At 40.3% G+C, this 22,736-nt stretch overlaps 1 long non-coding RNA gene across 1 annotated transcript in view; it reads right to left on the bottom strand.

Moving 5' to 3' along the window:
- LOC125092300 (uncharacterized) overlaps window positions 1–22,736 on the bottom strand; it is a 111,715-nt gene that overhangs the window by 55,977 nt on the left and 33,002 nt on the right. Inside the window, exon 2 of the long non-coding RNA XR_007124865.1 lies at window positions 21,222–21,354. This is a non-coding gene — a long non-coding RNA (uncharacterized LOC125092300). The remainder of the gene's footprint in view (window positions 1–21,221; window positions 21,355–22,736) is intronic.

Raw genomic sequence — 22,736 nt, 5'->3', positions numbered from 1 at the left:
AGGGGGTGGTCAAAAAGTATTAACGTCCAGTTATAAGATAAATAAGTAGGAGGGAAGTCATGTACAACATGATGACTAAGGCTAACACTGTTACATGGTATATTTGAAAGTTGTTAAGAGAGTAAACCCTAAGAGTTCTCACCACAAGGGGAAAATAACCCATATTTTTCTTTTTCTTTTTTTGTACTTATAGAAGATGGACGTTAACTAAAGTTAGTGTGGGAATAACTTTTTTTATTATGTTCAATTAGCCAACATATAATACATCATTAGTTTTTGATGTAGTGTTCAACGATTCATTAGTTGTAGAATAATTTCACAATATAGGTAAGTCAAATCATTGTACTGCACACCTTAAACTTACACAGTGCTCTATATCAATTCTACCTCAATAAAACTAGAACAAATATAAATAAAATTTGTGTTTTTTTTTAAAATCTTATGGTAAGTTACCTCATTGGGGGAAGGGAGCGCATACAGTGAACTTCTGGAGTGCTAATAATATTTTATTCAGGCTCTGAGTAGTGGCTCTACAGGCATTCATTTTGTAATTGTTTGTTAAACTGTAAATAAACACTGTATGAACATTCTCTATGTATATTTCACAATTTGAAAAGTAAAAGAAATGAATAAATATCCTTAACCTAAAAGTGAAATGTAACAGAATGCTGTAAACATATACTTGGCTTTCAAAAAGAGGTCTCTGCTTCTTACAGACCCAGGTTCTTTTTTTTTTTTTTTTAATTTGGGGCAGGGAAGGGAGACAGAGAGGGAGGGAGAGCACAGAGGGAGAGGGAGAAGCAGACTTCCCACTGAGCAGAGAGCCCGATGTGGGACTTGCTCTCAGGACCCTGAGATTAGGACCTGAGCTGAAGGCGGATGCTTTACCAACTGAGCCACCCAGGCACCCCTATACCCAGGTTCTTTTATGATGATTGGTAGGACATAAGATACTGAGAAGCACTATCCTGAAAGACTGGGCAGTGAAGGATACAGTGCTTCCCTAGCCTTTCCCCTACTTTACTGGCCAATCCTTCTTTTATCTTTCCATTTCCTCTGCCTCACCTCCCACTTAAATGTCTGTGTTCTTCTAGGTCTTATCCTCAATCCTCGTCTGGTCTCACTATCCAAATTCTCATCAAATGACTGTATCAATTTCTCTGGCTTCAACTAACAGCTATGAACTGAAAAATTCTAACTTTCATCAATTTTAAACTCATATATCCAAGTATCTAGTATACATCTCTATTTTGATATCCTACAGGCTCTCAAATTCAACATATACAAAAGTGATTTTTAAAAAAGATTTTATTTATTTATTTGTCAGAGAGAGAGGCAGGCAGAGGGAGAAGCAAACTCACCACGGAGCAAGGAGCCTGACGCGGGACTCGATCCCAGGACCCTGGAATCATGACTCGAGCCAAAGGCAGATGCTTCACTGACTGAGCCACCCAGGCGTCCCTACAAAAGTGATTTTATTGTCTTCCCCATCCCCTACAAATCTCAAATCTTGTCCTCCCAAATTCCTTGTTCAGTGAATGGTTCTCAAGTCTAGAGAAGAGAATATACCCTTTCCCTCTGTCTCCGTTAGTCCCCACATGTAGTCTTTTGGAGCTTCTTGACTTGGTACTGGACATCTCTCAAATCTTCCTCCATCTCCTATACTTCAATAATAAAAATTTTTAAACGCTTAAAAAATGTTTTTAAAATAATTTTTAAAAATCTACTCCCATCTCCCTATCTTCACTATCATTTGTGTATCATTGTGTATTTCTGAATTTTTTTTTACCTGAATTATTCTAGTAGCTACCTAACTGGTCCTCATGCTTCCAGTTTTGTCTCCTCTACCAGTGCAGCTTTCACATGACCACAACATTAAATTTTCTAAAGTGAAAACTTGACCATGACTACTCTACTTAAAGTCTTTCAGTGGTTTCCTATAGCTTCAGAATGAAGTCCAAATACCTTGGCATAACACAACCTACAATACTCTTCCTGGTCTAGCCCCTGACTCTCCCCTCACCACTCTTTGCTCCTGTCACACTTAATTATTTGCAGATCCCTGAATGGGTCAGGCTCTCTCATTTCCGTCCCTCTGCCTGGAATCCCTTTTCCTATACTATTTCACTTAGCTAAGTCTTACCTTGCCTTCAAAACTCAGGTGGGTCATCATCTCTTCAACCCTCTAAAATGGGTTAGATACATGTCTTCATTCTTTCAAGGTACAGAATGCTTACTTTTGTTGCAGCACTTAGCACATGGTGCTACAATTATCTGTTTACTCACATGTCTCTTACACCAAGCTGTGAGTTTCCTAAGGATAGGGACCATTGCTTATTTATCCCTGTATCTCTAAGGACTAGGATAGCACCTGGTACATATAAGTACTCAATAAACTTCTGTCAAATAAAATTATTCATTATGGTCAAGGCGCCACTCAGTGCTGCAGGCAATAACGGATTTCATCATAATTCAATCATAATTCAAGGAATTCAAGTTGATTGTATAATCCAATTAGACTTCTGAGAATCCTATGAAAAGAACTGTGAATTTTAACCTTTGTATATTTAATCTTATTACATTCGTGATGTGTCATCTGAAACAGGCAGAGCTCAAAATAAAAAGCAACAGTGTCACTGACTTTTAACGGAATCAGAGCAATATTTGTAAAAAAAATTCACGAATGGCTATAGGTTAGATATAATCAAATATGTCTGCAAGTACCCAATACTACCCTTTGAGTCTGTCCTTCCCACTTCACTCCCATTGTAGTGTCTTAGTCTGGGTGGTCATCATCTGTCTCCTAATTTACATAATAGCCTCTAGTATTAAGGTGAATAGTGTCCCCCAAAATTCATGTCCACTTTGTATCTCAGAATGTGATCTTATTAGGAATAGGGTCTTTGCAGATGAAAGTAGTTAAGATAAAGTCATACTGGATTAGGGTGGTTCAAGTGTCCCTATAATGCCATGTAAAGACACATAGAGAAGAAAGCCATATAAAGATATAGGTCTTTACAGAAAAGAGGCAGGGAAAAAGATCACATGAAGAGGGAGACAGAGATTGGTGTGATGCAGCTGCAAGTGAAGGAATACCAAGGATTGCTGAGACCACCAGAAGCTAGGAAGAGACAAGGAAGGATTCTTCCCTAGAGTCTTTCAGAGTGGGGATGGCCATGCGAACACTTCGATTTTGAACTTCTAGCCTCCAGAACTGTAACAGAATACATTCCTATTTTTAAAAAAGATTTTGTTTATTTGAGAGAGCGTGCATTTGAGAGAGAGAGAGAGAGAGCGCACTCATGCATAAGAAAGAACACAAGTAGGGGGAGGGGCAGAGGGAGAGGGAGAAGCAGACTCCTCACGGAGCAGGGAGCCTGACTTTGGGCTCCATCCCAGAACTGTGGGATCACAACCTGAGCTGAAGACAGACGCTTAACCAACTGAGCCACCCAGATGCCCCTGGAATACATTTCTATTGTTTTAAGCCACCCAATTTGCAGTTATTTGTTATGGCAGCCCCAGGAAGCTAATACATCTGTTAACTGATTTCCCTGCCTTGGCTTGCTTCCTTACAATCCATCTTCTACAACTGCCACGGGAACACACGTAATCATTTCACTCCTCTGCTTAAAACCCTGCCATGATTCCCCCCCCCATGCCAATCTTTGTAGCCTCATCGATTACTACTGCCCTACATAATCCCTGTACATTAACAACATACGACTTGAAGTTTTCTCCAAATACTATGCTCACAAACACTGCTGTGTTTGTCTACTCCCTGCTCCCTCTGAAATATAGCCCCTCTACCATCAAATTTTTCTTCTCTATATCTGCACAACCTAGTATGCAAGGAAGGAGTGGTAGTAAATGCAAGGAAGGAGTGGTAGTAATAAAGGCAAAATGTTTTTTTTTCCCCCAAGGAATTTGACTGTGAAGGCTGAGAATCTGTTGTCAGTAACAAATCTTGAAATCAGAGATTCTGAAGCCTACTCTCTAACATATGCTGTTATACAAAGCCATTCCCCAATGTTCTGTCATGAGTCCTCTTCTGTTTTCCCTTGACTATTTCCCCCCTTGGGATGGCATCCAGTCTTATGGCTTCAAAGACCACTTATTATAATTGAGACTAGGATATCTCTACTTCTATTATCTCTTCCAAGTTCAGACTTCTGGAAGTGGCCCACAGCACACTGATGCTCTGTTCCTTTGTCATCTGGTCATTTTTTTCTCTATATGTTTAATTTTGGATAGTTTCTATCACTGTGTCTTCAAGTTCACTAATATTTTCTTCAGTAGTATCTAATTTGATCAAGTGTATTTTTTCTCAGATATCATATGTATCATTTCTAGAAGTTTATTTTTTTTAATATATTTGTTTATTTGACAGAGAGAGGGATCACAATTAGGCAGAGAGGCAGGCAGAGAGAGGAGGAAAGCAGGCTCCCCGCTGGGCAGGGAGCCCGATGTGGGGCTCGATCCCAGGACCCTGAGATCATGACCTGAGCTGAAGGCTGAGGCCTAATCCACTGAGCTACCCAGGTGCCCTTAGAAGTTTATTTTTTTAAAGATTTATTTATTTATTAAATGGGGTTGGTGGCTGGGTGGCTCAGTGGGTTAAAGCCTCTGCCTTCAGCTCAGGTCATGATCCCAGGGTCCTGAGATCAAGCCCTACATTGGGCTCTCTGCCCAGCAGGGAGCCTGCTTCCTCCTCTCTCTCTGCCTGCCTCTCTGCCTACTTGTGATCTCTGTCAAATAAATAAATAAAATCTTTAAAAAAAGGTTTGTTAACAGAGAGAGAGAGATCACAAGTAGGCAGAGAGGCAGGCAGAGAGGAAAGGGGAAGCAGGCTCCCCGCTGAGCAGAGAGCCCGATGCAGGGCTCAATCCCAGGACCCTGAGATCATGACCTGAACCAAAAGCGGAGGCTTAACCTACTGAGCCACCCAGGCACCCCTAGAAGTTTATTTTTAAAAGATATTTATTTGAGAGAGAGAAAGAGCAAGCACGAGCAGTGGGGGGAGGAGCAGAGGCACAGGGAGAAGCAGGCTCCCCACCGAGCAGGGAGCCTAACATGGGGCTTGATCCCAGCACTCTGGGATCATGACCTGAGCCAAAGGCAGACACTCAACCGACTGAGCCACCCAGGCACCCCTCATTTCTAGAAGTCTAATTTCAGTCTTTCATATCCTCCATGTTCCTCCTCAACATAATCACATGATCATGTTCTCCTCTACATTTTTGAAGAAATAAAATATATTCATAATAACTGTTTTAATGTCCTTATCTACTAATTACATCATCTGTGTTATTTCTGGGTCTGTATATTTTTTAAAGATTTTATTTATTTGGGGCGCCTGGGTGGCTCAGTGGGTTAAGCCGCTGCCTTCGGCTCAGGTCATGATCTCAGGGTCTTGGGATCGAGTCCCGCATCAGGCTCTCTGCTCAGCAGGGAGCCTGCTTCTCTCTCTCTGCCTGCCTCTCTGTCTACTTGTGATCTCTGTCTGTCAAATAAATAAATAAAATCTTTTTTTTTAAGATTTTATTTATTTATTTGACAGAGAGAGAGACATCACAAATAGGCGGAGAGGCAGGTGGAGAGAGAGAGAGTAGAAAGCAGGCTCCCCACTGAGCAGGGGGCCCAATGTGGGACTCAATCCCAGGACCCTGAGATCATGACTGAGCCAAAGGCAGAGGCTTAACCCACCGAGCCACCCAGGTGCCCCCAGGGGTCTGTATTTGTTGACTGATTTTGTTCATATTTTCCTGTTTTGTATACTTGATCATTTGTTATTAGATGCAAGGCACTGCAGATTTTATATTGTTGGGTGATGGGTTCTTTTCTTTATTACTCCTTCAAATACTTTTGAGATTTGTTCTAGGATATGCTTAAATTACTCAGAAACAGTTTAATCCTTTCAAGCTTTCTCTTAAATTTTGTTAGGCCAGACTAGACCAACCTTCAGTTTAGAGCTAATTGGTCTCCACTGTTGAGGCAATATTTCCTCTTTCTCTTTCTCTCTCTCTCAATCTTTTCCTCTCCCTCTGTCTCTCTCAATCTTTCTTTGAACGTTTCTTTTTGGTACTGTGCCCTGCATATATTAGCCACTTCAGCTTTCTTGAATTCTCAACTGTATCTCCTAAACTCTGGGAGACTGTGAGGCTCTAGCTAGGTTCCCTCTCTCTGAACCGTTGTCTCATATATTTTGTAGTTTTGCATTTAAGGCCAGAGGGTAAATCCAGTCCTTCTTACTCCACCATAACCAGAAGCTTAAGTTCTTGCCCTTTTGAAAAGATTAGCCTACCTACTCTGAGAAAAGAGACTGTAGAAGGGCAATAGTGGAAGCAGGGAGACGAGGCTATTATAATAATCCAAATAGAACTGATCAACTGGGACCATGATGGTAGCAGTGGAAATGGAGAGAAATAGATTCTGGGTGCATTTTTATGTGTTGTTTGAGAGTAGTACATGGTTCTGTTACTTACTACTAAAACTTCAGCAGAGTATCTGGCCCATAATAGATGTTTATTTATTTTTTATTTTATTTTTCTTTTAAGATTTTATTTATTTATTTGTCAGCAAGAGAGAGAGAGAGAGAGCACAAGCTGGGGGAGTAGCAGGCAGAGGGAGAAGCAGGCTCCCTGCAGAGCAAGGAGCCCAACTTGGGACTCAATCCCAGGACACTGGGATCATGACCTGATTTGAAGGCAGATGCTTAACCAACTGAGCCACCCAGGCATCCTGCATAATAGATGTTTAAGAAACAATGTCACCCCCCAATAGCTCAAAGATAAATAATAATGGTCACTGTCCATAAGAAACTAAAAGTCTGGTGTTGAAGAAAAGATCTGATTATGTTTCCCTTTTGGCCTAAAAGCCTTTTGATGGTTCCCCATTACTTACAAAATAAAGTCAGAATTCCTCTGTACATCATGCAACCGGCCTCCTTGATGAACTTCTTTCTTTCTAGCCCATCAGCAACTTAACCCCTACTGTACCAAACTCTCTCACTCTAATCTCACCAGACTATATGTAAATAGACATTCAGTGAACAAATAAATGACATTATACAAAAATATATAGAGTTGTAATATTTTCTTATTCCTGACTGTAACTTAGAAAGATAATTTCAGAGAAATCACCATCTTACACCAAGCCACAGCTATTTTGAAGTTTTAATAATTTAGAATAGACCATTTATCCTAACACTTGGCTCCCCTTCTCAAATACTCTGTTCCTGTCTATGGTACCACAGTTCTTCCAGTCTTTTAGATGAACATCTTGGCCTCATCTTTGGATACAGGGTTCACAAACAGATCTCTCATTTATCCCTTCAAAATGTGTCTCATTTACACATTCTTCTTCAATGCTATTGGGGCCACTACTATCCAGGATCTTACTGCTTCATAACATGATTACCATGATAGATTTCTAGCTGGTCTCACTTTACTGTTTCCAGTACATCTCATACACAACTATTGAAAGAAATCTTTTTTCATTGTGCCAGGCTCTTGCTCAAGGAACTTCGACAGCTCTCTAGCTGTATCAGGTGAAAACTCTTCAGCTTAATTTGGAATCTTCTATTGTCTGCTCTCCTTTTACCAACCAATACTACCTTATTTCCTATTACTCTCATACTTGTAACTGCCAGTGCTGTTACACCAATTTCCTCCTCACTCTTCTTGGATCACACCGGGCACGTTAATGTCTCCATACCTTTCTTCATACTGTTTCCTCTTAGAAGGCCCTCCCATCACCTCTTTCTGTATCTAAACCCTCTCTTGTTTAATAACCCACACTAGGGGCGCTTGGGTGGCTCAGTGTGTTAAGCCTCTGTCTTTGGCTCAGGTCATGATCTCAGGGTCCTGGGATAGAGCCCCACATTGGGCTCCCTGCCCAGCGGGGAGCCTGCTTTCCCCCTCTCTCTGCCTGCCTCTCTGCCTAATTGTGATCTCTGTCTGTCAAATAAATAAATAAAATCTTAAAAAAAAAAACACCCTAGTCCCACCTCTTCAGTGATGCTTTTTTCAATTACTGTAACCTTGAGCACACAAGTTATGGGCATAAAGAACCCAAATAAATATTTTCCTAAGCCGATGGTATATAAATTCTTAAGAACAAAATTCATAATATTTAATGAACATGAACTCAATCTCCTTCACCATCTCCTCCTTCTCTACCTACTCCATAAATATTAGTATACTACTATCCTCATTTAAGGTTGTTGTGAGAATTAAATGAACAAGTACATATAAAGCACTTAGTATAGGAGCACCCACGAGGCTCAGTCGGTTAAGTGTCTGCCTTCGGCTCAGGTCATGATCCCAGGCTCTTGGGATGGAGCCCAGTGTTAGGCTCCCTGCTCAGTGGAGTGTCTGCTTCTCCCTCTCCTTCTGCTCCTCCCTCCACTGCTCATGTTCTCTCTCTCTCTCTTCCTCTCTCTTCTTCTCTCAAATAAATAAATAAAAATCTTTTTAAAAAGCACATAGAATAGTGCCTACCACACTGTCAGGTCTCAGTAAATGCCAGTAATTACTATGTCACAGTCACCACTCTCCAAACTTGTTTTACTACCAGTAGTCTCATTCCTAGTTAATGGCCTCACCATTGACCTGAGCCCAAGGCAGATGCTTAACCGACAGCCACCCAGGTGCCTCATATAGGTAAAGCTATCTTTTAAGAGAACTTAGTATGTGAAATCAGAACTAACAAAATGATAATTATAGAGCCCTTCAAGGCTTTAAGCCATTCTAATACCCTTTAATGGCTTTAAGCCCTTAACTCCTCTCATACCTGCCATATTCACTTAGTAGCAAAGGCCTATCAATTCCTCAGAAATACCTCTCTGAATCTATCACTTCCTCTCTTTTGTTCAGGACCTCATCTCTCCCTCAAAACAATTCCAACAGTCTTCTAAACTTGTTTCCCTTCCCTTCATCTTTCCCCTCCCTGGTCTATCCTTTACAATGCAACCAGCTGTCTAAAACACAGTTCACTTTCCCCTTTAAAGCTCTTCAGTGGCTACCAATTATACCTCATGGTTTGTCATGTGAGGCCCTTTTGTGCTCTGACCCCTGCCTACCTATCCAACTTCATCTTCTTTTTTTTTTTTTAAGATTTTATTTATTTGACAGACAGAGATCACAAGTAGGCAGAGAAAGAGGCAGAGAGAGAGGAGGAAGCAGGCTCCCTGCTGAGCAGAGAGGCTAATGTGGGGCTCGATCCCAGGACCCTGGGACCATGACCTGAGCTGAAGGCAGAGGCTTTAACCCACTGAGCCACCCAGGCACCCCTCCAACTTCATCTTCTATCAATTCCTTATTACATACCTTTCGTTCACCTATATAATCTATTTTCAGTTAAAGAATGGGCCATGCTGTTTTACCACAGCATGTCTGGGTAATTTAATGTCTTCCTGAAATGCCCTTCCTGACCTTGTACACTTTGTAAATGCTTACTCATGCTCTGTCTCCATTTAATTACCTTCTCTGTGAAGAGGTCTCTAATCTCACTCTTCCTTGTTATACTTTATTACATTTTCTATGTTTATGCTTCCCCTACTACAAGATTTTCTTTATTGCTTAACAGCAAAAGCCATGTCCTATTCATATTTTTATTCTCAACATGCTGCATAGTGTCTTGTACATTGTGAGAGTGCAGTAACTAATGACTAAATAAACCTCTTTTCCACTTGTATTTCCCACTATCCAACCAGTTCTATGAATACACATTGCTCTTTCTAGCCATTCTTCTTTGCCTCTGCCTGTCTCTGTGCCTGCAATGTTTCCCATCACCTAGTGAAGACCTACCTATTTGCCAAGGGTAAAAACATTCTCATCTCATATTGTTACCTTTTCTGACCACCATGGCTGGAAATGATCCCTTTCGTATTCCATTCTCTATTATAGCATGAGATTTTAGGATCAGTAAGATGCAAAGATTAATGAGATCAACTTTCCATGTGTCAATATTCTCATCTGGAAAATGGAACTAATAATATACCACTTCATTAAGTTGTTTTGAGAAACAAAATGAGTTAAAATATATAAAGCACTTAGAATAGTACTGAGCATAGAGTAAATGCTCAATAAATACAGTCTACCATTGTTTTTTATTGTTGTTGATGATGCTAGTGTTATTTGAGGTGAAAACTTTAAGTCTGAGGTGTTACGTCTGAAACATTTAGGGGAGAAGATCCATTAGGTAGTCAGAAATACTAACATGATCCTAGAAAAGAGTACAGGCAATAGTTTCTCTGACACTGGTCATAGCAACTTTTTTCTAGATAGGTCCCCTGAGGCAAGGAAAACAAAAGCAAAAATAAGCCATTGGGACTAAACCAAAATAAAAAGCTTCTGCACAGTGAAAGAAACAATCAACTAAAAGGCAACCTCTGGAGTGGGAAAAAATATTTGCAAATGACACACCCAATACAGGATTAGTACCCAAAATATATGAAGAACTTACATAACACAACACCAAAAAACTAACCATCTAATTAAAAAATGGGCAAAAGGCATGAACAGACATTTTTCCAAAGAGGACCTACCGATGGACAACAGACACATGAAAAGATGCTCAACATCACTTATAGTCAGGGAAATGCAAATCAAAACTACAATGAGCTCTCAGGGTGCCTGGCTGGTTCAGTCAGTGGAGTATGCAACTCTCGATCATTGGGTTGTGAGTTCGAGTCCCACTTTAGGTGTGGAGATTACTTAAAAAAATAAAGTCTTTAAAAAATTACAATGAGCTATCACCTCACTCCTGTCAGAATGGCTAAAATCAACAACACGAGAAACAACAGATGTTGGCAAGGATACAGAGAAAGGGGAATCCTCTTGTATTGTTGGTGGGAATGCACACTGGTGCATCCACTCTGGAAAACAGTATGGAGGTTGCTCAAAGTTAAAAATAGAACTACCTTAAGACCCAGCAATTACACTACTAGGTATTTACCCAGAGTACAAAAATATAAATTCAAAGGGATACATGCACCTCGATGTTAATAGCAGCATTATCATTTAAAAAAAAAAAAGATTTTCTTTATTTACTTGAGAGAGAGAGAAAAAGCACAAGCATTGGAGAGGGGAAGAGGGAGAGGGAGAAGCAGACTCCCTGGTGAACAGGGAGCCTGACACAGGGCTTGGTCCTAGGACCCCAGGATTATGACCTGAACTGAAGGCAGATGCTTAACCAACTGAGCAACCCAGGAGCCCCTGTAGCAGCATTATCTATGACAGCCAAATTATGGAACCAGCTCAAGTGTCCACTGACTGATGAATGGATAAAAGAGAGATGGTATATATGTACATGGAATATTATTCAGCCATAAAAAAGAATGAAATCTTGCCATTTGCAGTAACGTAGATGGAGCTAGAGAGCATTATACTAAGTGAAATAGTCAGTCAAAGAAAGAAAAATACTATATGATTTCATTTATATGGGAATTTAAGGACAAAAACAAACGAGCATGGGGGAAAAGGGGAGAGAGAGGCAAACCAAGAAAAAGACTCTTTTTAAAAAATATTTTATTTATTTGACAGACAGAGAGAAACAGTGAGAGCAGGAGCACAAGCAGGGGGAGTGGGAGAGGGAGAAGCAGGCTTCCCACTGAGCAGGGAGCCCAATGTGGGGCTTGATCCCAGGACTCCAGGATCATGACCTGAGCCAAAGGCAGACAACTAATGACTGAGCCACACAGCACTTAACTATAGAGAATAAACTGATGTTTACCAGAGGGAAGGTGAGGGGCATGAGTAAAATAGGGGATGAGGATTAAGGAGTGCACTTGTCATGATGAGCACTGGGTGATTAAAATTTTTTAAAAAGGTAGAAATACTAAGATGGATCTTGGGAAAAAAGGTACTTAAATTCATCGGTATAGATGAGATTTCACATATAAAATGCGTAAATAAGACCAAAAAAAAAAAGAATCAAGGATAGAAATCTCGGGGCGCCTGGGTGGCTCAGTGGGTTAAAGCCTCTGCCTTCGGCTCGGGTCATGATCCCGGGGTCCTGGGATCGAGCCCCACGTCGGGCTCTCTGCTCGGCGGGGAGCCTGCTTCCTCCTCTCTCTCTCTGCCTGCCTCTCTGCCTACTTGTGATCTCTGTCTGTCAAATAAATAAAAATAAAAACTTTAAAAAAAAAAAGGATAGAAATCTCCTTTTTGGGCTATTCCTTATCCCAACCTCTAAACATTCTCTTGGGAACCAAGCTTACTCTTGTTATAATCACCCTAAGCAATCTCATAAATCCCATGCTGTTAACAATTACCTAAGTACTGATAATTTTTTTTTAAGATTTTGTTTATTTGACAGACAGAGATCACAAGTAGGCAGAGAAGTGGGCAGAGAGAGAGAGGGGGAAGCAGACTCCCTGCTGAACAGAGAGCCCAATGTGGGGCTCGATCCCAGGACCCCGAGACCATGACCTGAGCCAAAGGCAGAGGCTTTAACCCACTGAGCCACCCAGGTGCCCCAGTACTGATAGTTTTTAAATGTCCACTTCCTGCCTTCATCTCTCCCATGAACTTCAAAATCCCATATCCTATTACCTGATTAATACCTCCTCTTAAATGCTCCTAAACATGTCTGAAACTGAACTTATTGTCACCCTCACCACCAAGCTTGTTCTTCCTATATTCCTTATCTCAGTTGGTGGTACCATTTTCCTCCTAGGTCAAGCCAGAAACCTACAAGTCATCTTCTTACTCAATAGTGCTGCTACCAACATACACATCTTATTTCCCACTAAGGTTCTGGATTTTTTAAAGTAGGCTCTATGCCCAACCTGGGGCTTGAACTTATGACCCCAAGATCAAGAGTCACATGCTCCACCAACTGAGCCAGGCAGGTGCCCCTTTCACCAAAGTTTTATTCTACTCTCCTGAAGATCTCTAGAATCCATCCTCTCCAACCCTACAACTACCCTAGTTTAGGCCCTCATCATCTTGTGCATGATAGGACAATTGTATCCTCACCAGTCTTTCAGCTTTGGATCTTGGCCAAGGCTCTCCACTGCCAGGCTCCACAATGATCTTTTTAAGATGAAATTCTGACTATATTAATAAATAAATAAGTAAATAAAAATTCATTTTAAAAAAAGAAAGTGTTACACTAGAAATATTCATAATACAAAACAAAATAGAAAAGAAACACTGGAGAAACAAAAACAGAGATGAAACATGGAGACAATAAAAACTAAAATGGCAGATATAATCCAACTATATCAATAATACCTTTAAATGTGAATGGATTAAACAATCCAATCAAAGGCAGTTATTGTCAGATGGATTAAAAAAACAAGACCCAACTATATGCTATCTGCAGAAGAAACACTGGATTAAAGATACAAATAGGTTGGGACGCCTAGGTGGCTCAGTTGGTTGGACGACTGCGTTCGGCTCAGGTCATGATCCTGGAGTCTCAGGATCGAGTCCCACGTCGGGCTCCCGGCTCCGCGGGGAGTCCGCTTCTCTCTCTGACCTTCTCCTCACTCATGCTCTCTCTCACTGTTTCTCTCTCAAATAAATAAATAAAATCTTTAAAAAAAAAAAAGATACAAATAGGTTGAAAAGTAAAAGGATGGAAAAATATATACCACACAAACAGCAACCATAAGAAAGCTGGAACTGCTGGACTAATATTGGACAAAATGGACTTTAAGAATAAAATGTTACTGGGGCACCTGGTTGGCTCAGTCAGTAAAGCATGCGACTCTTGATCTCAGGGTTGTAAGTCTGGGCCCCACGCTGGATGTAGAGATTACTTAAAAATAAAAAAATTCTTGGGCGCCTGGGTGGCTCAGTGGGTTAAGCTGCTGCCTTCAGCTCAGGTCATGATCTCAGGGTCCTGGGATCGAGTCCCGCGTCGGGCTCTCTGCTCAGCAGGGAGCCTGCTTCTCTCTCTCTCTCTCTCTGCCTGCCTCTCTGTCTACTTGTGATCTCTCTCTGTCAAATAAATAAATAAAATCTTTAAAAAAATAAAATAAAAAAAAATAAATAAAAAAATTCTTTAAAAAAAGAATAAAATGTAACTAGAGATAAAGAGGGGCATTTAATAATAATAAATCTAGCAGAACTATATAACAATTAAAATAAATATATACCTAACCAAAGAACCCCAAAATATGTGAAGCAGAAATTGACAGAATTGAATGGATAAATAGACAATTCAACAATAATAGCTGGAGATTTCAATATCTTACTTTTTTTTAAAAAGATTTTTTAGGGGCGCCTGGGTGGCTCAGTGGGTTAAGCCGCTGCCTTTGGCTCAGGTCATGATCTCAGGGTCCTGGGATCGAGTCCCGCACCGGGCTCTCTGCTCGGCAGGGAGCCTGCTTCCCTCTCTCTCTCTCTCTCTGCCTGCCTCTCTGTCTACTTGTGATCTCTCTCTGTCAAATAAATAAATAAAATCTTAAAAAAAAGATTTTTTAAAAATTTGTTTGACACAGAGAGAGAGAGAGAGCACAAGTAGGCAGAACAGCAGGCAGAGGGAGAGGGAGAAGCAGGGAACCCAACATGGGGCTCGATTCTAGGACCCTGGGATCACGACCTGAGCCAAAGGCAGAGGCTTAATTGACTGAGCCACCCAGGCGTCCCCAATACCCCACTTTTAACAATGAACAACAGGACAGAAGACCAACAAAAGAAATCAAAGATTTAAACAATATTATATACCAATTAGACCTAACATACATCTTCAGAATGTTACATCCAACAATAAAAGAATACTCATTCCTCTGAAGTACTCATGGAACATTCTCTAGAACTGACTATATGCTAGGCCTCGGTAAATTTAAAATGATGGAAATCGTACGAACTATATTCTCTGATCAAAATGGAGTAAAATTAGAGATTAATAACAAAAATTGGGGGGAATGAACAAACATGTGGAAATTAAACCAGGCACTCCTGAAAAAGCAAGGGTTCAAATAAAAATCACAAGGGAAATTAGAAAATACTATGAGATGAGTAAAAATGTAAACACAACATATCAAAACTTCTAGGTTGCCACAAAAGCAGTGCTTACAAGGAATTGTATAGATATAAATGTCTACATTAAAAAAGAAAGATCTCACATCAGCAACCTAACCTTCCACTTGAAGATACTGGAAAAAGAAGAGCCAATAAGCCCAAAGCAGACAGAAAAAAGAAAATAATAAGGATGAAACTATAATATAATAAAATAGAGATGAGAAAAACAAAAGAGAAAAATCAATAAAATCAAAAGTTGATTCTTTGAAAAGATCAACAAAACTGCCAAACCTTTAGCTAGACTGATGAAGAAAAAAAGGGAAAAAGTCTCAAAGTACTAAAATCAGGAATGAAAGTGGGGATTACACTACTCACATTAGAAATGCAAAAAGATTACTAGGCAGTACTATGAACAACTATATGTCAGCAAATTATATAACCCAGATGAAATGGACAAATCCCTAGAAATACATACAGTAACTAAAACGACTCAAGAAGAAATAAAAAAATCTGAAACACATCTAAATAAGTAAAAAGATTGATGTAGTGATCAAAATGCTTCCCACAAAGAAAAGCCCAGACACAGGTGGCTTCACTAGTGAATTATACCAAACACTTAAGAAAGAGTAATATCAATTCTCCACAAACTCTTCCAATAAACAAAAGAGAGAACACTTCCTAACTTGGTCTATGAGGTTAATATCACCCTCATATCAAAACCAAAGACATTGCTAGACAAGAAAATTACAGACCAGAATCTCTCATGACTACACACACACACACACACAAACTAAAAAGGATTATAAACATGACCAAGTAAGATTTATTCCAAGAACACAATGTTTGTCTAACATCCAAAAATCAATTAGTGTAAAACACCAAATCAACAGGATAAAGAAAAAAAAAAACACATGAACTGAGGGTTTTGGAAGGGACGGGGGTAGGGAGATGGGTGAGCCTGGAGGTGGGTATTAAGGAGGGCACATATTGCATGGAGCACTGGGTGTGGTGCAAAAAAACCTGAATCTTGAAACACTGAAAAAAAATAAAATTAAGATGTTAAAAAAAACCCACATGACCATCTCAATAGACACAGAAAACAGACAAACTTCAAAACCTTTTTAGGATAAAACACTCAAAAAAGTAGGAGCAAAGGGAATTTCCTCAACTTGATAAAGGGCATGTATGAAAAACCCACAGCTAACATAATATTTAATGGTGAAAGACTAAATGCTTTTCCTTAGGTCCAGGAGCAAGAGAAATATGTCTACTCTTGCCACTTGCATTCAACATCACACTGAAGGATCTAGCCAGGGCAATTAGGCAAGAAAAAGAAATGCAAGGCATCTACACTGGAAAAAAAAAAAAGTAAAAGTATCTATTTGTAGATGATGTGGTCTTGTATGTAGAAAATCCTAAGAAATCCATTAAAAACCAATTACTACTAAGAAATGAATTCAGCAGGGGTGCAAGGATATGAGATAAATATACAAAAAATGGTGGTATTTCTATAAACTTGCACACTTGCAAAAAATCTAAAAATGAAATTAAGGAAATTCCTTAAGGTTGTTTCTTTGTAAAAATTTATAAGCTGAACCTAAAATTCATATGGAAATTCAAGGGACCCAGGATAGCCACATGCAAAAGATGAAGTTGGATCCTTACCTCATATCATAGACAAAATTAACTCAAAATGGATCAAAGACCTCAATGTAACATGAGTGTAAATCTTCATTACCTGGATTGGGTGATGAATTCATAGGTATGATACCAAAACACAAGTAACCAAAGGAAAAAACAGGTATGCTTTGCCTGTGAAATAAATAAATATTTTAAAAAAATTGGCAAAGGAGGGGTGCCTGGGAGGCTCAGTCAGTTAAGCCCCGACTCTTTTTTTTTTATAAGATTTTTTTTAAAGATTTTATTTATTTATTTGACAGAGAGAGATCACAAGCAGGCAGAGAGGCAGGCAGAGAGAGAGAGAGAAAAGCAGGCTCCCCGCTGAGCAGAGAGCCCGACTCGGGGCTCAATCCCAGGACCCTGAGACCATGACCCGAGCTGAAGGCAGAGGCCCTTGACCCACTGAGCCACCCAGGCGCCCCAAGATTTTTATTATTTATTCAACAGACAGATAAAGAGCACAAGTAGGCAGAGTAGCAGGCAGAGGGAGAGGGAGAAGCAGGCTCTCTGCTGATCAGAGAGCCCGATGTAGGGCTCGATCCCAGGACCCTGGGATCATGACCTGAGCCGAAGGCAGCTGCCCAACCGAGTGAGCCACCCAGGTGCCCCTAAGCCCTGACTCTTGATTTCAGCTCAGGTCATGATCTCAGGGTCATGAGATTGAGCCCAGCATCATGTTCTGCACTGGCATGGAGCCTGCTTAAGATTCTCTCTCTCCCTCTGGCCCTCCCCTTCCCCACCACTCACATGCTTTCTTCTCTCTCTCTCTCAAACACAAACAAACAAACAAACCTGACAAAGGAGACTTCCACTTTCCAGTCTGCCACTCCATCCCAACAAGTAAAAAGCTTAACAAACTGAAAAATCAACAATTCGGGGCACCTGGGTGGCTCAGTATGTTAAGTGTCTACCTTTGGTTCAGGTCATGATCCTGGGGTCCTGGGATGGAGCCCCACATCAGGCTCCTTGCTCGGTGGGAACCTGCTTCTCCCTTTCTCCCTTTCCCTCTGCCCTTCCTCCCTGCTTGTGCTCGCTCTCTCTTGTGCTCTCTGTATCTCTCTCCAAAATAAATGAGTAAAGTGTTAAAAAAAAATCAACAATTCTTCCTAGATCTGTCAGAAAAGGAAGGTCACAAGGCAAACCACTGCTCCCAAAATTGGAGAGATAGGCAGACACAGAGAATCATAACTTATCAGAGAAGAAACCTCTGTAAGAACCAGTACTGGTATAGGAAAATCTGAACCATAATTGATAAAATGCTAGAGGCTCAGAGTAGACAAGCCTGAGAGATTAAAAAAAAAAAAAAGTCCAGGGAGACAGGGCACCTGGGCGGTACTGTCAGTCAATGGGCAAACTCTTAGCTTTGGCTTGGGTAGTGATCTCAGGGTTGTGGGATTGAGCCCCACGTTGGGCTCCATGCTCAGCGTGGAGCTGGCTTGGATTCCCTCTCCTACTGCCCCTCCCCACCATGCTTGCTTTCTCTCTCTTTCTCTCTTGAATAAATAAATAAATCTTTTAAAAAATCCACGGAGACCCAGTCATGGGGACCTCCAGAACTTTATGAGTTTGACCTCCAGATTCTTATAGGGAAGACTAATGAAAAATCTCCTCAGGATTCCAGCAAGAGGGGAGGAAAGTAATCATTCTAAAACATGCCAGACCACTGTGTTCTACCTAACAAGGCCTGCCCTCAAGAGAAACTACTTTATGGCAGCTAACCTACTGGGCTTTTATCAGAGCATGACCAACCTGGGGGAAGGGAAACACCCAACTCCTGACCCCTCTAGCCACCCTGTATCACCTAAGGGGTGGGAGAAAAAAACTGAGAGAGACAAGTTCACAGCGCAGGGGCAGAGGCTACTAAAGAACTGAGACCTAATCACAGGACTATAAAATGCTTCCCTTCCTGCCACATTTCACCAGTATATCACTAGTATAGGCATATTTACCAAAGTTCCTTTTACCTAGCACATCATGTCTGGTTTCCACCAAAAAATTACAAGGCATAGCAAAGGGCAAAAAATACAGTTTGAAGAGACAGAGCAAATATTAGAATGAAACCCAGGTGTTGAAATGATCAGATCATAAATCTAAAACAATTATGATTAACATGCTAGGGGCATAACATGCAAGATAACATGCAAGAACAGATAAGAAATTTGAGAAGAGAGATGGAAATTCTAAAAAAGAATCAAAGAGAATTGCTGGAGATCAAAAACACTATAAAAGAAATTAAGAATGCCTTCGACCGGCAATGGCAAAAACTATCATGTTAATGTCAATGGTCTAAATGTACCAATTAAAAGAGATTGTCAGAGTGGATTAGAAAACAAGATCCAGGGGCGCTTGGGTGGCATAGTCTGCCTCCGGCTCAGGTCATGATCCCGGGATCCAGGGATCGAGCCCTACATCGGGCTCCCTGCTCGGCGGGAAGCCTGCTTCTCCCTCTCCCACTCCCCCTGCTTGTGTCCCCTCTCTCACTGTGTCTCTGTAAAATAAATAAATAAATGATCTAAGGAAAAAGAAGAAATAACAAGAATTAGAGTAGAAATTAATAAAACTAAAAAGAGGAAATTAATAGAGGAAATCAAAGAAATCAAAAGCTGGTTCTTTTAAAGATCAATACATTGAATTATACAATTGAATTATATACTTGATTTTTAAAAATTTTTATTTTTTAAAGATTTATTTATTTGTCAGACCACATAGGAATTTTAGGGCATAAAACTACTTCTCATAATACATTAATGGTGGATATATGCCCTTCTGCATCACAATCCATAGAAGGTACAACACCAAGAGTGAACCCTAAAGTAAACTATGGACTTTGGATGATGCCAATGTGTCTGTGTAGGTTCCTTGAGTGTGACAAATATGTTGATCACGAGGGAGATTAGGGTGAGAGGGCAGGGGGCATATGGGAACTCTATGTACTCTCAGGTCGATTCTGATGTGAACTAAAATTGCTCTAAAAATAAAGCCTACTTAAAAGGGGAAAGAAAGTAAATCAGAGACTGTTCAAACAGAATATGAAATAACAGCAACTAGAATCCTGTACCTTTAAACTTTCTCTTCCATGGCTCCTTTTTAGGCTTAACAAAACCAGTTCCATAAAAGTATAGTCCATGTCCTCCTTTGCTATCTAGACTGAGAAGCCCACCTCCTCCTCCTCCTCAACTTGAATAGTCTGGCCCGAGAGCCTCATTGGACCTCTGTTTAGGCTCCCTGTGACACTTCAACTCCAGGCATTCTGCTTCACTCTGCCTGGACAAGGGAGCTGATTAAATTCAATCCAGAGGGTGCCTGAGTGGCTCAGTCAGTTAAGTGTCTGCTTTCGGCCCAGGTCATGATCCTGGAGTCCTGGGATCAAGTCGCGCATCAGGCTCGGAGACTGCTTCTCCCTCTGCCTACTTGTACTGTCTCTTTCTCTCTCTGACAAATGAATAAACGAAATCTTTAAAAAAAAATTCCATCCAGAAGGTGATCCACATTACAGAGAAATCTTTACCTTTTACCCTCTTACCATATTTTCTGCTTCCAGCTAGCATGGGCTGGACACCTAACTTGTCCACCATTTTGCCATCTTCCTCCGAATTCAAGTTCCTAGTCAAACAAACCAAAGTATTAAAAACACTAATGGTAAGTCTAATGAAAAAATGCTCCTGTTAAAAGCCCTATCCTGGGAAGAAAGTGCAGGGGAGACCTAATTTGTTACCAACTCAGGAAGCAGAGGAAGTCACCCTCCTTCGAATTGGCCTAATTAGCACTCCTTGTAGCCTGATCTCCAAGAGATTCTGACCCTGAAACAACTTACTGCAAGCTGCTCTGACAAAAAATAACTAATTACACACCTACCTGTGAAGAATAATTCATCTCATTATTGAACATCCATCTCGTTAACTCTCCCTTCCACTGCCGGATCATGGTGACTATGTATTGAGCTCTAAGTATGTGCCAGGCATCATGTGATACACGTTATGTATTTTTTCATTTAACTCTTACAACAACCATGTCAGTATCCTTAATCTGTCTGATAGGTAAAGAAACTGAGCTTGGGAGAAGGTAAGTAATTTTCCCACGAACACAGAGCTGGTATGTCAAAGAGCCAGGATTCATTCTCTTAACTCTTAAATATTAATGAAATTTTCACAATATCATTCTCATCTCTAGATAGCTAATATTTCATAGGAAAAAGACACTTCGTTACAATTAAATTTCTATCCATTTTAACTTCAAAGCATACTTCCTTTGTATTTAACCTTGCCTTCATAGATATTTTTATTGCAGTTCAACCTAAGTTTCCTCATTCTTGAAGCCAAGCCAGGTCCCAAAACAGACTTCATTCTCTTGGTGTTTCTATTTCATGAATACCACTCTATCGAACTTGTACACAACCCCCAGGGTCCTCTCCGCCTGTTTTGCTGCTTACGGCCCAGGCCTTAGCTTCTCCTCTAGGGCCTGAGATTCATATCTATATTTTTCCATATTACGCTGCTTTGCTTTTTTTCCCCCTTGTTTGTTCTTTTCTAGAGAACAAGAAACCAGCCCATAGGGACTACTCACCTGGCTAGACCAGAATGACACAGATTGCCTCATGGACTGGAATTCTGCCAGCCCATGAGCTCAATATCCCAGGTCACAAATGATGAAGAGGACTGTACAGGCAATAGCTCTTTTGTGATTGCTTTGCTGATGGCTGCCAGAATGACCAAAAAAAAAAAAAAGAAGAAGAAGAAGAAGAAATATGACATCAATAAGAGTAACCACTAAAGTCTTTCATATTATTACAGAGTAGAAATCAATGTAATGAGTCCCCAGCATGATCATAAATAATTTTTCTCCTGTTATCGACCAATACCAAATATCCAGCATTAAGATAAAAACAACTCCAAGGCTCCTTGCCAGCTAACCACTCCCCTCCTCCATCCCATTGCCAGCAATTATGAACCTCAGCATACAATTATTTCAATGTTCTTTCAATTCATAACAAATGATAGCTAGAACTGAATACGTGCCAGATCACCATCACAGCAGTTAATCTTCTGAAGCTTTTTGGAACCGGAGCTCTAGGTCTCCAATTCAGTCTCATTTTTGCTTTTCATTTTCTCTTCGCCTATGCTTCTAGCCAAATACCTTACCAAGACATAGAATCATATCAAATAGAGTCAGAGCAACTGAGATCAAACCCCTCACACGAAGCAGATCCTACACAGTCTTCTAAGTATTGTGGGTTTCAGATGGTTCTAGAAAAGATGGAAAATGAGTATTCCAAAAAAATATGAATACCTTTTTAAAGCTCCAAATTTCTAATTACAAAAAGACCAAAATTCATCACCGTCTACTAGACACATTCCTATCAAAATTGTGATCCATAGTCAATTTCAATTCCAATGGTGGCATTAGTGGCTTATCAGATATATATACCAATTTCCCATTTGTTGCAGTCAAAATATTCCAAAGCTGTCAAATTGCTTCCCAACTACCAACACCAGTTCCAAAATTTCTATAAGGTCTAAGCAAAATAACTTCAGAAAGTTTCCTTAGTATACCATCTGACTAAACAATAATGACCCTAGTTATATTTTATATTCACACTAATCACACAGATTGCAGTATTATCTCCTATTATACCCCTAATTGCATCCTATGCTTAAGTAAAACGAGTGAACAAACAAAAAAACCCCAACTATCCACCAATTCCTAAAACGGCCTCACTTTTGCTTTTGGTCATGCACTGAGCTTCCATCTCCTCTTCCTAACTCTGGGTGTCCTAAATTCTACTGTTTCTTTTGCAGAGCTCTGAATGGGTGGCTGCTCATTTTCCTTTACTCACCCCTTCCCATAAATCAAGATCAGGTTAGCATCTTCTCATGTCTTCTTTACTGTATCCCCAAAGTATTATTTCACCATCTCCTCTCAAAAGCCCTTCTTTCCTCAAAGTCCATACTACTCAATTTTATCACCCTTTCAGTGTTTAATGTCAACTTCCGTGTCTCCCTCCTACATTTACTAAGGACTTTAATACTAACTGCTTTCCTTTCACCTTTTCATCCTGATAGCCTTCCTCATGCCCCCACC

The sequence above is a fragment of the Lutra lutra genome, chromosome X (assembly GCF_902655055.1).
Source record: "Lutra lutra chromosome X, mLutLut1.2, whole genome shotgun sequence".
Lineage (NCBI taxonomy): Eukaryota > Metazoa > Chordata > Mammalia > Carnivora > Mustelidae > Lutra > Lutra lutra.
Note: the sequence above shows the minus strand (reverse complement) of the source record. Positions and strands in the feature narration are given on the sequence as shown.